General features: G+C 39.5%; 1 pseudogene; it reads left to right on the top strand.

The window, feature by feature from the left end:
- The first annotated feature begins 4,162 nt into the window (after positions 1-4,162).
- On the top strand, positions 4,163-5,423 carry LOC127214991 (60S ribosomal protein L3-like; annotated as a pseudogene).
- The last annotated feature ends 7,332 nt before the right edge of the window (positions 5,424-12,755 follow it).

Here is a 12,755-nt window from a genome sequence, read left to right on the forward strand (position 1 = left end):
GGGGGTAAGAAAAAGTGTAGAGAAATTCGATTAGGATGGAGTGAGGCAGACAAGGGTTAGCCACCTGTGCCAGCTACTGAGAGAGGTCCAGGTACTCTGGTGTTTGCATTTCTAAAAGATGCCTTTAACAACAAAGAGTTTCTGAACAGCCAAAGAGGTTGCAATGCAATTTCTCTGACTTGCAGTGTGAAACTCAGGGGATAATCCAGTAGCTTTGTAAGCTGATATGAGGGTTCATTCTACCATTCTTTCCTCCATTTTAGGTTTGGAGAAAATGTTTTTCTTCTAGTTTTTAGTAGCTTTGTTCTTTTCTGGACTGTTACAAACTGAGTGTCCTCTGGGAATAATCACTGTGTCTGTTTGATGGGATGTACGGATAAAGAGATAGTTGGATCCAGTAACTTGCACAGGCCAGGAAACCATACAAAACTCCTAATGTAAGTGAAAGATTCTGCACATGAGCTTGGAGAGATAGCATAGAGCATGGTGAAGCCCTCACTGTGCAAGCTTGAAAGCCTCGGTTTGATGCCAGGAGCCCAGGAGAAGATGGGAGGAGAGGACCAACTCTACTGAGTTGTTCACGAACCTGCTGCAAGTATCAGGGCACACCTGGGCACAAACAAATGCTGGATGAGCTCAGAGGTGGGGAAAGAAGAAGGCTTTGGCTTGGTGCAGAGGTTCTGTGGGAATGTCCATGAAAAAGACTCTCTCAGGTTTGCTACATCTTGTAGCAGAATTTCACAGAGACCCCACTCTGTAGGTCACTGGCAGCTGCCTGGGCATTTGCTTATTCTTCAAGGCAAAAGTCCCTCTGTACTCTTTAATAGTTATGATTGTGAATGCATGGGAATAGTGCCTCTGACAGGGTCAGAGATACCAGAAAATGTTTTTAGTTACAAAGCCTATGAGTAGGTTTTATTTGAGAATATATATGTATATGCAAGGAATAACAGTTTATGAAAAAGAAAGAGGTAACAAATTTGAAGGAGAGTTGGGGCAGGGGAAGTATATGGAAGGGTTTGCAGGGAGGAAAGGGAAAGAAGAAACATAATTATATTATAATCCAGATCAGTGGTTTTCAACCTTCCCACTGCTGTGACCCTTTCATGTTGTGGTGTCCCTGAACCATAAAATTATTTTCATTGCTGCAGTGTTGCTACTGTTATGAATTGTAATGCAAGTAACCCCTGTGAAAGGGTCATTTGATCCCCAAGGGAGCATTGACCCACAGGTTGAGAACCACTGGCCTAAACTTACAAGTCTATGAAGAATCCACATAAAGATATCAAGGCCATCTCTCTATTCAGAATTAGTTCTTTCAGTTCTCACATCAGCTCCTTGTTCCCCAAAGACTATAAGCAGATTCAGTTATTAGTGGCTTATTTTTGGAATTACTTTCAGCAACACAGAAAAGATACAGTAAAGGGCCACACAGAGAAGAAAATCAGAGAAGTTAGTGGCCTTTCAGTCAGGCAAGGGTAAATGTCAATGGCTTCTTCCTGCCCACAGCTTCCTTCTCTATTGGGTAAATACTGTCTGGATACTAAACTTTGCTTCCATACTTTTAATGAGGTCGGGGATGAGTTTTAAAGCTGAATTTTCTCAGGCAGGGTTTCTGCAAAGACCAAGAAATCATATGTGAAACACTGTGTATTCAAATGTAACAAAAGATACCTCCCTTCCCATCACCTTCCATTGTCAAAGGGTTGTATGGCAACAATTATCCCTGGATAGCCATTCTTGTGGTTCATTGCTTTCCAGGTCTGGAAAAGCATCTGCTTTATTCTTCATCCATGTGCACTTCCATTCTTGGCCCAGGAAACTGACTTTACCTTTAGTGATAAGTGAACCTAGGGAACCTCACCCTCCACCCCTGCCCCACCCATGTTTTTACATGAGCAAGCGTGATGGAGAATGTTCTTCTGTATATTTGTTTCTCTTACTGGTTGATTAATAAAACACTAATTGGCTGATTGTCCAGACAGGAAGAGACAAAGCTGGGAAGAATCAAAATATAAGCAGGGACAAACAGGTAATTGCTTACTTTTCTGCGGAGACGTTGAACAGTCATCATGTAGCAGGCAAAGGAGTTACAGGTCCGGCATTCCCATGTAAGATGTTTTATTGAGAATTAATTCTTAATATATTTTTAGACCTTCCTATTTATCTTTACTCTTGTTTATATAGTGTTTGCCTTCCTCATGGATTCAAGTTGCTGTGAAACAATGCTAACTCTTATATTAGTGTATCTGGCAGAATGCCTGCATACAATAACTTGGATCCCTATAACTTTTGAATAAAGCACTAAGCATTCAATGAAAAGGGTATTATACTAATATAAAATAATGTGAATGCTAGGAAAACAGTGGCCATTTGAGTTACTCAGCTAAATATATCTGTTTTTGAGGATGTCGAGGATGGAACTTAGAGCATTGGGAATGCTAGGGATATCCTGTACTCCTGTGTGATAGCCCAAGGCCCTACATATGTAGTTTTTGGTATAAAATAATGACTTTATCTGAAAACAAAACAAATTTCAAAGTGTGTGCTATTTAAATGTAGTGTAGTTACAATGTTGGGTATAAAGGATATTTAATTTCAGTTAGAAAGCAGAAATTAGTTCAGGTGCTCTACTGGACAATCCTTGGTAACACAGTGTCATATGCTTGAAGATATATGGAAGTAGGTGTTTATTGTTCTTACCATACAGGCAAAAAACAGTACATGAGGTAGTATGTATGTTAGTATTATTTTACCATTCTTCAACTAGCACATGTATCAAAATGTCACATTATATACTATAATTAGATATAGGAATAAATAAACATCAGAAAAATGAATATATCCAAATAAATGTAATAATCTAGTGCTGGCAGATGTTAGCCAGTTTCTATATATTTTATCAATCTCTCTTTTCTTACAATGAATTTTTATATATACATGTATTACATTTATGGTATTTATGGTGTGTGTGTATGTTTTGTATTGTGTATGTGTTGTGTGTTGTGTGTGTGGTGTGTATGTGTGTTTGTGGTGTGTGTGTATGTGGTGTGTGTGTGTGTGTGTGTGTGTGTGTGTGTGTGTACGTGCACAGCTACACATGTGCCATTGAATGAATATGGAGGTCAAAGGAAAACTTAGTTCTTGTTTCTTCCCAGATTTTGGCAGTGGATGTCAATCCATGGCTTTACTTTGTAGATCATTATTCCTTTCTCTGACTTTGCCTACATATATTATTTTCTTCTATTTGTGTCCATGCCTTTACATGATGCTTTCCTGCTCTTATGAGGGTACCAGCCATATTGCCTTAGCACCGTTTTAACCTGATTACATCTTTAGAGATTTTATTTTCCAAATGGCTCATTTGGGGTAAGTAACAATCATATTTCAGAACATATGAAAATTATATGAAGTTAAATTAAGTATTCAATAAGCATGGTGTACTTTCAATAATCATTAGTTAAAATATTGTATATAGGGAAATTAGGGACATAAGTCAGTTGGTAGAATGCTTGGCTATCTTGTGTGAATCCATTGGTTCTAACACTAGCACCATATAAGGAGGGTATTTGAGGTATACACCTATAATCCCAGCACCTGGAGTCAGAGGCAAGAAGATTAGATTTCAAGGTCATCCTTGGCAAAATAGAGAATTTGAGGCCAGACTGAACTGCATGAGAACACTCTCCCCCACCGTGTTTGTGTGTGTGTGTGTGTGTGTGTGTGTGTGTGTGTGTGTGTGTGTGTGTGCGTGCTACAATGGCAAAATTAAGAAGCCACTACAGGACTGTCTGACCTACAATACCTTACTTATTTTCTTTCTGGTCCTTACTAGGAAAATTTGCAGACATTTGTTCTATTCATGTGTTTGTGAAGGACTGAGAAAGTGCAAAGTGGATTTAGCTGTTGCTACTGAGAGCACTTGCTGCTCTTAAATGAAGACATATTATTACATGGTACCCAAGAGACCTTGAAACATAGAAGTCAGATGAATCAAATAAGGACTTTCTTCATTCTCTTTGAGTGTTTGTGTGTGTGTGTGTGTGTGTGTGTGTGTGTGTGTGCGTACGCGCACGCGCGCGGGGCGCCTGTGCAACAGTTGTTGCTTGCCATTGTTCAAGCTTAAGAGGGAAAAAAGTAAAAAAGCAAAAGCATCATTGGCAGCGTGGGACGGCGAGATGTCTCACAGGAAATTTTCCGCTCCCAGGCATGGGTCCTTGGGCTTCTTGCCTCGGAAGCGCAGCAGCCGGCATCGTGGAAAAGTGAAGAGCTTCCCCAAGGATGACCCTTCCAAGCCTGTGCACCTCACAACTTTTCTAGGATACAAGGCTGGCATGACCCACATTGTCCAGGAAGTTGACAGGCCAGGATCCAAGGTGAACAAGAAAGAAGTTGTGGAGGCTGTAACCATTTTGGAAACACCACCCATGGTGATTGTAGGCATCGTGGGATATGTTGAAACCCCACGAGGTCTCTGTACCTTCAAGACAGTGTTTGCTGAGCACATCAGTGATGAGTGTAAAAGGCGTTTCTACAAGAACTGGCACAAGTCTAAGAAGAAGGCCTTCACCAAATACTGTAAGAAATGGCAGGATGACATGGGCAAGAAACAGACAGAGAAGGACTTCAATAGCATGAAGAAGTACTGCCAAGTCATCGGCATTATTGCTCACACTCAGATGCGGCTGCTTCCCCCTGCGCCAGAAGAAGGCACACTTGATGGAGATCCAGGTGAATGGGGGCACTATGGCTCAGAAGCTAGACTGGGCCCGTGAGAGGCTAGAGCAGCAGGTTCCTGTGAACCAGGTGTTTGGATGGGATGAGATGATTGATGTAATCGGGGTGACAGAAGGTAAAGGCTACAAAGGGGTGACAAGTCGTTGGCATACCAAGAAGCTGCCCCGCAAGACCCATCGAGGGCTGCGCAAGGTTGCCTGTATTGGAGCCTGGCATCCTGCCCGTGTGGCCTTCTCTGTGGCTCGAGCCGGGCAGAAAGGCTACCATCACCGAACAGAGATTAACAAAAAGATTTACAAGATTGGTCAAGGCTACCTCATTAAGGATGGTAAGCTGATCAAGAACAATGCATCTACTGACTATGACCTGTCTGACAAGAGCATCAACCCACTGGGTGGCTTTGTCCATTATGGTGAGGTGACAAATGCTCAAAGGCTGTGTGGTAGGAACCAAGAAGTGAATACTCACTCTCCGCAAGTCCTTATTGGTACAGACCAAAGGACGGGCTCTGGAGAAGATTGACCTGAAATTTATTGATACTACCTCCAAGTTTGGCCATGGTTGTTTCCAAACCATGGAGGAGGAGAAAGCATTCATGGGACCACTCAAGAAAGACCGCATTGCCAAGGAAGAAGGTGCTTAAGGCCAGAAGTACTCTGTGCAGTTGGTGGGGGTCTCAATAAAAATTTTTACAGTGAAAAAAAAAAAGAAGCAAAAACATGGTTTGTGGAGTCTTAGTCCAAGATTAATTTGGGACCAATAAGCAATTCTTTCTCCAATACCTCAGAAACAGGGGGCAGGGCATGTAAGAGGAGGTAGATGCAGAGGAGAGCTGAAACTTCTCGACACTAGAAAGTTATTAAACACATTAGCTAACAGAATATTTGGTTATCTGAACAATGTCAAGCCAATAAAAATGCTAGCAAGGATGAAGGAGGAATCCATGAAGCCCCACCCTTACCTGAGGAAGTATTGGCAGTTGATCATTGTTGGGAAAGGGAGAACTACTCTCTTGTTGAGATGTGGCTACTGGTGAGTTGTTCATGCTCCAGTGGATGGCTCAATAGATGAACACTGTCTGGACTCTGTTTATTAAAACAGAAAAAGAAGACATGAAATTTGAGTTAAAGGTACTGGAAGAGTAGTGGGGAAGTGGGGGATGGGTATGATCAAAATACACTGCATAAATATATAAAAACTTCAAATAATGAAAATTATTTTAAAACTTTCACACACACACACACACACATACACAGATACAAATATGTAATCCAACTTCTATGTCTAATTAGAGGCCATGTGTAACAACACACAGGCAGTCATACATAACAATAATGCATTGGTATTTGATAGATGACATACATGATATTGACCACATTTATCATGCTATTTATGTTATTTTATTTACCACAGAGTTGAACATTTCTACCACCCAGTGTCTTAGTCACGGTTCTCTAAAGGAATATATATATATATATATATATATATATATATATATGTGTGTGTGTGTGTGTGTGTGTGTGTGTGTGTCTGTGTGTGTGTCTGTGTCTGTGTGTGTACTTTTGTATGTATATATATATATATATATAATAAATCAGAATTTATTAAGAATTTATCAAATAGTAATGGCTGTGAAATTACACTTGAGATGCTGACAACCTTGTCTGGAGCTCAGAGAATGACTTTTTATATCACCAGTCTTAGCAATACTATGAGGAAACAGGTAGTATAAGAAATTAAAGAAAAGGTCCTGAATTTGAGAAAGAATGAGGGATGGGAGGACAGAATGGGAAAACAAGAAAGAAGAGGAAAAAAAGAAAGAAATTGTTTATTATCAAGAACTGAGGACCAAGAACTGGGGAAGGCCAAGTGAAAAGGAAATAATTTTGATTCTGATCCTATACCTTCCACTAAAATATATAGAAATGAAGGCAAACATGGAGAAATGAGGAACAAAAGAAAGTGGCCACAGCTGGGCTATGGGGATAATCCTGCACTGAGTTGGAAGAGATTAGGAGTTCATTGATGTTGATGGCTACATAGGAGTTCAAGGGATAACTCTGCCGCTGGAGAGCAAACAATGTTATTTGAGATACGTTGTTACTTCCAACAACATGTGAGTAATTAAATTTAAGTACAAGACTTCCCAGCAACTGTGTCTCACAGGGAAAATCCCTGGGTCAACAGGCTTTCCCACATTAAGTAGTATTAACAGATACTATACAATTGACTTTTAATTATGTTTCGAGAATCATTTTTATTACTTTTTAAGATACAGGGTCTTTGTCAGATGCAGTGTTTGCAATTATTTCCCATCAAGCTTCAGCTCTTCTCTCCATCTGCTTGTTTGGTTCTTTTCACAGAGCCAAACATTGGAGTCTGACATTTTTTTTTTTTTCTTACAGGGTGAACTTTATGTCAAGTTTCAGAAATCACTGCCCTCTCCCAGCAGTTTTCCTAGACGTCTTGGAGATTTATATTTTTACTTAAGTCTTGAGTTCTTTTTGAGTTACTCTTGGCAACGTGTGCTTAAAGTTTAGAGCAAGCTTTGACTTTTGCCTCTGGATGTCTGCTTGCCTCACATTACCACTGGGAAGGTTCTGTGGCCAAAAACCACTTTGCATTTTGAAAACAGCTGGGCATTTTTGTGTGGCTCTAAATTGTGTCATTCTGCTTTCTGTTCTCTTGAACTAAGGGAATATTTCCTTATGAATTCCATGTAATCTTGATTATTATTACATAATAAGCTGCAAGATTTATAGGTATTTCCCATATTATTCTTTTAAAAAATTGTTTTACTATTCACTGCCTTTCCATATTAAATCTGAATAATCCTGTCAGTATTTATAAGTTGTTCTGTTAGAATTTTCAAGAGAGTTGTGTTAAACATGTATGCTGAAAAATCTGTGAGAAATGGTTTAGCTATTTGCAAAAACAATTTGTCTGCAACCCTCCAACCCTCTCTATTGTACTCATTAGGTCACATACATCTCACACGGTGTGTGTGTGTGTGTGTGTGTGTGTGTGTGTGTGTGTGTGAGAGAGAGAGAGAGAGAGAGAGAGAGAGAGATAGAGAGAGAGAGAGAGGAGAGTCTTATTTGTTTCAGTGTCTTTTTGCAGAGATGATCATGCATAAGCAACCCAGTGAGCGGTTGGGGGCCCAGATGACAAATTGCTGCATGGAGCCTTAATGTACAGACATTTTGACATGGCCAGTTTGACTGGGGAATATCGAGGGGGATTTGTTTATGTTGCCAATGGAGTCAGACCTTGGTTCAAAAGGCAGAGAACACACTAAGCTGGCCAGAGTGGACCAAAGAGTTTTCTGGCCCAGGAGGCTAGTAGGGACACACATGAGGAAGAAGGAGGGACCTAAGGTGATGCTTGGTCTTTTTCCAGTGGAGAAGTTGGAGAAGACAGTATGTGATAAGGTGATGGTATCTCCATTGCTCAATGGATCTCTCAGATTTATTTCCACAATATTTAACTCAAGACTTTTGTTTTTAAACAAAGCAATAAGAGAAGCCAAAATAGAGTCATTTGGTACAATTCAGTTAATACCAAATACTGTTTATTCTAATTTGTGTTATGGTATCTCCGTGTGACTCCTAATCTATATTTGTGTCACAGAGAATTTTTTGAATTCTTTCATAAGGATTTGGTTTTGGTTTATAACATTGTCTCACCTAAGATATTATTACATTAGTTTTCAAATACAGGTAATACGTTCAGGGTGATTGAACTAGCACATCAATGTAGAAGAAACAGCTTGGGTTAAGAGTACTCAGTGCTCTTCCAAAGACCTATCTTCAGTTCCCAGTATTGAACCAAGAGCTGAGAAATGAGACCAGAAGTTGACACATAGATAGTCACAGAATCACATGGCTGGAACAGGAGCTCAGTGGCAGCTGGCTTTTCACAGGGCAAAGGGCTTTTGTTGGTGGTTTGTAGGTCAGGCTCACAACCTCTTGTAACTCCAGATCCAGGGTATCCATCAACCTTTCTGGCTTCTGGGCCCCAGAGCACATGTGGCATATACATCAATAAAAATATAGATTTTAAAAAAGGCCAGACCCGGCGTTGGTGGCACATGCCTTTAATCCCAGCACTTGGGTGGAAGAATCAGGCAGATCTCTGTGAGTTCAAGGCCATCCTGGTCTACGGAGCTAGTTCCAGGACAGGCTTCAAAGAAATATAGAGAAACCTGTCTCAAAAAACAAAACAAACAAACAAAAAGGCCAAGGTTGCTGGTGATTTTTTTTTTTTAATCCCAGCATTCAGGAGGCAGAGACAGGTGGACCTCTGTGAGTTCAAATCCATTCTGGTCTACAAAGTGGGCTACAGGACAGTCAGAGCTGAAAAATAAGGAAAAAGAAACATGTCAGGTCTGTTTACATACATATGACCTACTCAAAACTATTCAGTTCTACCCCCAAATTAGTAACTGTCTTGATTTTTTAATAATTCCAAAGAGTAATCAGAATATATTCTCACTGTACTTAATACACATTGGAACACTGTCCTAAAAGTTTGCAAGTCAATTTGAGTTGGAGTTTTGGCTTATTACTCCATCTGACTGTATATTTGATTAAGGGTCCCAATTTGCTCCATTTTTTGTTTTTGTTTTTGTTTTTTTTTGTTTGTTTTTTAATGAAGGACGTTTAGTGTTCTGTATCATGACATCCTCTTAAATTAAGACATTTAAAAAGTCATTTTGTGTTTTGTCCTCCTCACTACAGGCTTCTAAATATCAATGTTAAATATTTCAGTTTAATTTTGTGACTCAGATAAATCTCCTTTCCTTGTCCTGAAGAAGTTTTATGATGGAGCGAACAGAAGAACCTTGTTGAAGGCCACAGTGTCAGTCTCTGCAGAGCCAGACATTCATCACTGGGCTGCCCACTGCCTACACTGCATGAGATTATGTGGTGGCTAACACCCATTGGAAAAGTGTTTATTTCGTCTATGTCAGCCTTCTGCAAGCTACACAGTCTATCCTTTATATATCACAATTTCATCCTTTTAGCTTATGGTTTTGTGTTTTTAGTTGTTTCTCCTCTGTTGGCATTTTTCCAGTTCATGACTAATCCTTAAATGCTATGGTGAAATAATATGTTGCCAACCAGAATGAGCAAGCGAATAATTAGATGTTTTATTAAGAATGAGACTTGTTTATTTTATTGTATTTATTATATGCAATAGTTTCAACTTTCTTAATTCATCTCGTTAAATCATTCTTTCTCATCTTCTTTATGCAATGCTTAATTCTTTATGCAATGCTTCGGTTTTTATGCAGGAAAAGTTAGCATGCCCTTCAACCAACTTTTAAGGTTGGGTTTGGCTCATACTAATGTAGTCGTCTGACCCCTAGTGGTGATAGGAAACATCTACATGGCTCATTGTAGGAACACATTTTGACAGATTTTTCTGTATAAATTGCAGACAATGAATTACTTCTTCAAAAATTTAGGGTAAAATTACAAGTTCATTTAATAAGCAATCCTTAAAGGAACTTCAGAATACTGCGTTTCTGTTAAAAAAATACTTCTAAATCTGTGTTCTCACTGGTTTTAGCAAGCACTGCTGGGCTACATTTACAACCTTTTAGAAAGCCATTGTTATTTGTGAAAACCTGATCTTGCATTCTTTACAACACTCATGCGTTTTTATTGTTCCCCAGGGGTATCTTTCTAGCCTGCTATTGGAAATAGACCTAGAGAGTAGTGATGTTTTGCTTTCTGAGGTTTAGAGTTCCCTGGAAGGGTTGGTCACAGCTATAGAGTGATTCACCAGAAAATGTGAGAGAGCAGTCTCTCAGAGGTCTTCCTACAGGAGAGCCTGAAGTGTAGCAGAGGATTCTTGGGAGGTGGCAGATGAAGTTTTGTTACAGGGACAAGAGGTCTCAGGAGGGTAGGACTGGAGAGGGAGAAATCACCTGTAAGAATTATAAATGTGATGCATTTACTGTAAATGACACGATAAGGAATACAGGAGGCCAAAGGAAACACTTTTGCAAGCCTACAACCTGCAGAATAGAAATACTACTGTGCAACCAATAGATACTATTTTTGTACCACATATATACATACAATGATGCACACATATACACACCAAGACACCCATGCCCACCCCCTCCACACATACATGCACACACAACACTTTAAGAAACATGGGTGTATAGTAGACACATTATTTTAATAGTTAACTGATTCATAAGAATAAAATACAGTACACATCATTGCAAGCCAGTATATTCTTCCTGCCTGTCCATTACCTAGCATTTTCATTTAATGATGGGACCTAACTTATTATCTGCTCTCAATTATTTTATAAACACATGGTTTATAAAATTTTCTGCTATGTAAACAATGTTACAGGAAAAACACTTAATATATATTTACTTATATAAGTACATCAGTGGGATAAATTTTATTGTAGTGGCTTTTTGGTCAAAGCTTATATATAGTTAAGAACCATATATTTTGTTATTTTGCGTATGCATGTGACGTGTGTACGTGTATTGCTGTGCATGAGGGTGCATGAGGATGCTAGTATGTGGATTTCCTCAGATGGCTTCCATCATACATGTTGAGGTAGGGCCTCTTCCTGAGTTCAAAGCTTTGGCTGGGTTGGCAAGCCAATTTAGCCTAGGGGATTTACTGTACAGTTGCTGGGATTACAGGTGAATCACGCCATGCAGTCTGGTTTCATGTGGGATCTGGGATCTGACTTAAGTCCCTGTGCTTACAAGACAAGGACTATACTTGAAAAGCCATCTCTCCAGTAATAAAAATACATTTTTTAAGTTAGCCATAGTGTGTCACACTTGTTTTCCCAATACATAGGAGGCTGAGAAAGATGTTTTCTGTGGTCTCCAGGGCAGCATGGGTTATAGAATGAGACTCATAAGACACATAAATAGTTAAATAAAGATAACCTCTTTAGAAGAACATGATGTCCAGTCCAACCATAAAACTCTTCTCTTTCCCCTTTCCCAGGAATACCCCCCAGTTCCTTCCTCTATGCTTACTTATATAGATTGTAACTTAGGTATCACTTATTTAATGGCCAATATTGAGATATAAGTGAATACACAGTACTACTTTTATAGTTTGGGTATGGTCTATCTCACTCAGGATGAATTTTTTCTAAATCCATCTACTTGCCTGCAAATTTCATGATACTGTTTCTTTTCTGTTTTTTTTTTTTTTAGAGCTGAGTTGAGTGGGGTTGACAAGAATGTGAGGATAGGTGGGAAAGGGAATGGAAGATGAGATTCAGGGAGAGAGTGGAGGAGTCAGAATTGAAAAACATTTGAGAGGTGTTATGAGAACCTAGTGCGGTGGAAACTTCCTGTAATGTACAAAGGTGATCCTAATGAACTCTAAATAATGAGGAACCCATACTGGCCATCTCTTTTAATGAAATGAAGCTTCCATTATTAAGACTAGGTTTCATGTAGTTGTGTTATTGGCCTAAAAGGTCCTATGGAAATCCCCAAACAACCCAGTCTGCTGCCAGGACAATGGCTTGCTCTCCACAAAGCGAAAACAATGGCTTATTGCAGAAGACAACACCCACACAACCCATTGAACATGGAGAGGTTGAACTGGTGCTTACTTGGAACCTTCACCTCCATTTTCTAGTGTCTATGACATGGAAAGGTACTCAGCAGGATATCAAAAGAGAAAAGTAAATACAAAACCAACCACAAACCCTTTGTTCTACAGTGTACTGTGCCTGCAAAATAGGCTAGGGAAATCACTGCATAAATCTTGTAGGGTTAACCCATTGATGTCAGTAACCAGCTGATGCCTGGTTTGACTTCAGACCCACTATGTGGGTAGATGGAATCCACACCTGATACTGCTTGGGTGACCAAGAACCAGAGCATGGATCGGACAGAGATCTAGAGTAAGATAAAATATTAATGGTCTAAAAACATAAAGTAACAATAAAATGACTCCCAGTGATATTCTTCTATACTCATCGATCAGTGCCTTATTCTGCCATCATCA

Source organism: Phodopus roborovskii, unplaced genomic scaffold (assembly GCF_943737965.1).
Source record: "Phodopus roborovskii unplaced genomic scaffold, PHOROB, whole genome shotgun sequence".
NCBI lineage: Eukaryota > Metazoa > Chordata > Mammalia > Rodentia > Cricetidae > Phodopus > Phodopus roborovskii.